Raw genomic sequence first — 6,000 nt, 5'->3', positions numbered from 1 at the left:
GGAGGGTATAAGTGAAGTTTTGCTCTAGATCCTATGATTGAACATGCCAATAAATCTTATCTATAGGGAGGGGTGACTAGAGTAAGAATAAAAGTATGATTGGTAAAGAAGTAACAATCATTCATTTTGGCCAAGAGAGATGTTCGTTATTTGTGGGTAGCACAGCAAACTTATTTTTGTCTGTGCTTAGACAAAACAGAGAAGTGAACTTGGTTTATCTCATTTTATCATGGTCTCAGAGTAATCTTGTCTGAGGTTGGTATTCTGTGGGGCCATTTATATCTGATAGGAAAATAACGTGACAGCTGTGAGCACCAGACCAGCTTCTGAATGTGAGGTGCTGTTCTTTTTCAGGTCCCTCTTTGGGACAAGGATAAACACATTTAGGCTATAGGACATTAATTAATGATACCCAGATATTTACTAATGTTGTTTTGTTGATTAAGATAATCAAAGTGTCCATTGAATGCCATCTGTAATTGAATCAGAGTCAACCAATTCTTCTCCTTATGTTGTAGGATAAGATTTTGAAATATCTGACTCAACAATGGCTGACAAGGAGGATTTGAAACTTTGGACAGGATATATCAGTCAACTGTAACAATTGTCAGAAACAAAGTGACTATTTGTCCTTGTAACAGGTCTTGAAGCCAGGGGCCTACATTATTGATACCAGGCAATAAAAACATGTCTCAGAAGTCAGCAGAGTCTATTTTAGAGATGAAGTGGCTTCCTTTAGCCTAGTCACAGACTGTTCTATTTGTCATGCAGTATTTATACAGATGCAACAAGAAGCATTTTCTATAGCACAAACAACTTCTTGGCTGACTCAGAGGAAATAAGGGGCTACATACCATTATCCTTGACTACTTTAGTTATCAAATTTAGACTAGTTTGTTGGGCTTTCAAAACAGAAGTACTTTAACTTTATGACTTCTGCTAAAGGCCAAAACAAGTTTTGAGCTACTATTTCTGATTATATTATTCCCATTGTGGGAATTGTGGATCACAGAACATGCATGGAGAGAGAGAGAGCCAGTTATTCCTCCAGGAAGTTTTCCTGAATAACCTTGCTTGTTTTGATTTTAATCCTGCTAGGTATCTTTTTTATGAGAAAAAAATCACTAGAATGATAGTAGTTTTAAATATCTGGATATCTCTAACTATTACTACTCATGTGCAGGATAAGTTAGTGTGTGGTGGGCAGATATGAGCCTGATGTTCATGTAAGAAATAATATCCTAAATGTTTAAACATATATTATAGCCATACAATAAACTATTAGTCATAAAAAAGGAATGAAGTACTGATACTTACTACAACATAATGAACCATGAAAACATTATGCTAAGTTAAACAATCTAAACACAAAAGGCTGCATATTGTATGATTCTGCTTGAAATATCCAGAATAGGCATATCCATAGAGATAGAAAGTGGAATAGCAGTTGAAAAGGGCTGGAGAGAGAGAGGAATGGGGAGTAGCTGCTTAATGGGCACAGGATTTGTACGTATGCGGTGCATGTGTGTTGTAATTAAAATGTTTTGGAATTAGTCAAAGGTGATTGTTATACAACATTATAAATATACTAAAACACAGAATTATATATTTTTAAATTGTTAAACTAATGAACTTTATGCCATGTGAATTTTGTCTCAATGAAAAAAAGTGAGAAACATATCCTAGTGGAGCACAGATTATATGAGAGCATAAGTATAATTTATTGTAACAGGATTGAGTCAATTTTGCATACCTAGGGAAGGAAAAATTCCTTGAATAAAATTAAACCGTTTTTGTATAGTAGGCTGAAGTGCCTCTAAAGAGAACAAATTGACTATTGTAACTATAGTCTCAACAATCATGTCTACTTCTGATTAACTAGGTTTTTGCTGATAAGATTGTAATGATTTCAGCAGAAGAATTTTGTTGGCATGAGATTAAGTACCATTTTTTGCAAAACTAAAAGTTGGGATTGATGATATCAGGGAAACTTATGTACCAGAAAGGGGTCTATTAAAAGGCATTGACCTTCTGGAATATTTTAAAAACATATTAAATTTTTGTCAGCAGTATCAGGTAGGGAGTGATAATTCCAGCAATCCATTAAATTCAGAGATGTCTTTGGTATGGAAAAATCATATAAGACAGTTTTCTTTCTTCTAAAGTGGTAGAAGATCATAGTGAGTAACAAATTGTAGGATGAAGATAGGGGAGATCATATCAGTGTTTTAGAGGGCATCAAAAATGGAATAATATGTAAGATTAGTACAAGAGTAAAGGAACAGAAAAAGATGTTGAAAATTAAAAAATTAAACTTGATCTGATATCTTGGACAGAAACCATCCACCTCTAAAGTGATTTGCTTCTGTAGGATTCCTAAGAATTGTATCTAAGATTTCGAGAAAATGGATGTCTAGGAGTCAGGATAAAGTGAAGTATATCTTTTTAAATGGGAAACATGAATCCAAGGATAAATACTTTGAAGTTTTACAGATATGTCAGATTTAACAGAAAGCCATTTGAGTCTGGGCTTTTCTTTATGGAAAGGATTTTGATTACTGATTCGATTCTTTACTTGCAATAAGTCTATTTAGATTTTATATTCTTGAGCCAGTTTCATTTGTTTGTGTGTTTCTGGGAATTTTTCTCCATTTCATTTTTTTTTATTAGTTTCAAGTATACAGCACATTGGTTAGACATTTATATAGTTTATGAAATGATCCGCCTAATTGCTCATTCTCTCCTCTGGTTTTCCACCTAGCCAATATATTAATGATTACTACATTCCCTATGCTATGCTCCCCAACCCTCTGACCATCTATCAACTACTAATTTGTACTTCTTTAACCCTTCACCTTATTTTCCCAGCCCCACAACACCCTGTCCCCTCTGTCCATCACCGAATTGCCCTCTATATTTGAGTTTGTTTTTGATTAGTTTGTTCTTTTTGTTCCTTAGATTCCACATGTAAGTGAAATCATATGGTATTTATCTTTCTCTGTCCGACTTATTTTACTCAGCATAATAACTTATAAGTCCATCCATGTCATTGCAAATGGTAAGATTTCACTTTTTTTGATGGCTGAGTAATATTCAATTGTATATATGAACCATAACTTCTTTAATCAATCTTCTGTTGATGGGCTTTTAGGTTGCTTCCATGTATTGGCTATTGTGAATAGCACTGGCATGAATATTGGGGTGCATAGATCTTTACAAGTTATTGTTTTGGTTTTCTTTGGATAAATACCCAGAAGTGCAATTGCTGGGTCAAAAGGTATATACATTTTTAATTTTTTGAGAAACCTCCATAATCTTTTCCATAGCGTTTGTACCAATTTGCAGTCCCACCAACAATGTATGAGGGTTTCCTTTTCTCTGCATCTTCACCAACATTTGTTGTTCTTTGCTTTATTGATGATAGCCATTCTGACAGATGTGAGGTGATATCTCATTGTGGTTTTAATTTACATTTCTCTGATGATTAGTGACCTTGAACGTATTTTCATATGTCTAATGGCCATCTGTATTTCCTCTTTGGAGAAGTATCTGTTCAGATCTTCTGCCCACTTTTTAATTAGATTGTTTGTTTGTTGTCGTTGAATTGTATGAGTTCTTTATATATTCTGGATATTAACCTCTTATTGGATGTATCGTAAATGAATATCTTCTCCCAAAGAATCGGTTGTCTTTTTATTTTGTTGATGGTTTCCTTTGCTGTATAAAATATCTTTAGTTTGATGTAGTCTCATTTGTTTATTTTTTTTCTTTTTTTCCCCCTTATCCGAAAAGAAATTAGTGTGAGAAATATCAGAGAGTTTACTGCCTGTTTTCTTCCAGAAGTTTTATGGTTTCGGGTCTTACATTTAAGACTTTAATTCATTTTGAGTCTATTCTTGTATATGGTGTAAAAAGGTGGTCCAGTTTCTTTTTTTCTTTTTGTATTTATCTGTCCAATTTTTCCAACACCATTTATTGAAGAGACTGTCTTTACCCCATTATATATTCTTACCTCTTTTATCATATATTAAGTGAGCGTATAGGCATAGATTTATTTCTGGGCTCTCTATTCTCTTCCATTGATCAATGTATCTGTTTTTATGACAGTACCATGCTACTTTGATTACTGTAGGCTTATAGTATAGTTTGATATCTGGTAGTATGATACCTCCAACTTTGTTCTTCTTTCCCAAGACTGCCGTGGCTATTTGGGTTTTTTTATGGTTCCATATAAATTTTTGGATTCTTTGTTCTAGTTCTCTGAAAAATGCCGTTAGTATTTTGATAGGGATTACATTAAATCTATAGATTCCTTTGGGTAGTATGGCCATTTTCACTAAAATTGATTCTTCCTAACAATGAACATGGTATATACTTCCATTTATTTGTATTTTCTTCAATTTCTTTTTTCAATGACATAATTTTCTGAGAACAAGTCTTTTGCCTCCTTGGTTAAGTTGATTCCTATGTATTTTATTGTTTTTGATGAAATTGTAAATAGTATTGTTTTCTTAATTTCCATTTCCGAAAATTCATCATTGATGTATAAAAATGCCACTAACTTCTGAATATTTATTCTGTAACCTGCTACCTTACTGAATGCATTGATTAGTTCTAACAGTTTTTTTTTTTTGTGGAATCTTTAGGGTTCTCTCTATATAGCATCATGTCATTGGCAAATAATAAGAGTTTTACTTCTTCCTTTCCAATTCAGATATCTTTTATTTCTCCTTTTTTTTGTCTTATTGCTGTGGCTAATACTTCCAATGCAATATTGAAGAGTGTTGCACGTGGGCATCCTTGTCTTGTTCCTGACCTTAAGGAAAATGCTTTTAACCTTTCCCCATTGAGTATGATGTTAGCTGTAGGTTTGTCATATATGGTCTTTATCGTGTTGAGATATATTTCCTCTATTCCCACTCTGCTGAGAGTTTTTATCATAAATGGATGCTGTATTTTGTTGAATGCTTTTTCTGCATCTATTAATATTATATAGTTTTTATATTTCATTTTGTTAATGTGGTGTATCACATTAATTTATTTACAAATATTGTACCAACTTTGCATCCTAGGAATGAATCCAACTTGATTATGGTGTATGATATTTTTTAATGTATTGCTGAATTTGGTTTACTAAAATTTTGTTGAGGATTTTTGCATCAATGTTCATAAGAGATATTGGCCTATAGTTTCCTTTTTTTTGTAATGTCTTTGTCTGGTTTCAGAATAAAGGTAATGGTGGCCTCATAAAAGGAGTTAAGGGGCCTTCCCTCTTCTTGACTTTTTTGGAATAGTTTGAGAAAAATAGGTGTTAATTTTTTTCAAATGTTTGGTAATATTCATCTATGAAGCCATCTGGTCCAGGTCTTTTGTTTTGAGGGAGCTTTTTGATTACTAATTCTATTTCATTAGTGGTAATTGGTCAGTTCAGATTTTCTGTTTCTTTTTGACTCAGTCTTGGGAGATTGTATGTTTCTAAGAATGTGTCCATTTCTTCCAGATTGTCCAATTTGTTGGCTTGTAATTGCTTGTAGAATTTTCTGATGATCCTTTGTATTTCTGTGGAGTCTATAGTTATTTCTCCTCTTTTATTTCTGATTTTATTTGACTCTTCTTCCTTTTTAACTTGATAAAACTGGCTAAGTATGTCAGTTTTGTTTATCCTTTCAAAGGACCAGCTCTTGGTTTCATTAATCTTTTGTATTGTTTTTCTAGACTCTATTTTGTTTATTTCTATTCCAATCTTTATTATTTCCTTCCTTCTATTCACTGCGGGCTTTGTTTGCTGCTCTTTTTCCAGTTCTTTTAAGTATAAGACTAAATTGCGTATTTGAGTTTTTTCTTGTTTCATATTGCTATGAATTCCTTCTTCAGACTGCTTTCTCTATGTACCATAAATTTTGAGTCATTGTGTTTTCATTTCCATTTCTCTTTAGGTATCTTTCGATTTCTTTGATCTCATTGATAAACCATTCATTGTTTAGTAGCTATTTAGTAGTA

The sequence above is a fragment of the Rousettus aegyptiacus genome, unplaced genomic scaffold, assembly GCF_014176215.1.
Source record: "Rousettus aegyptiacus isolate mRouAeg1 unplaced genomic scaffold, mRouAeg1.p scaffold_m13_p_9, whole genome shotgun sequence".
Taxonomy (NCBI): Eukaryota; Metazoa; Chordata; class Mammalia; order Chiroptera; family Pteropodidae; genus Rousettus; species Rousettus aegyptiacus.
Note: the sequence above shows the minus strand (reverse complement) of the source record.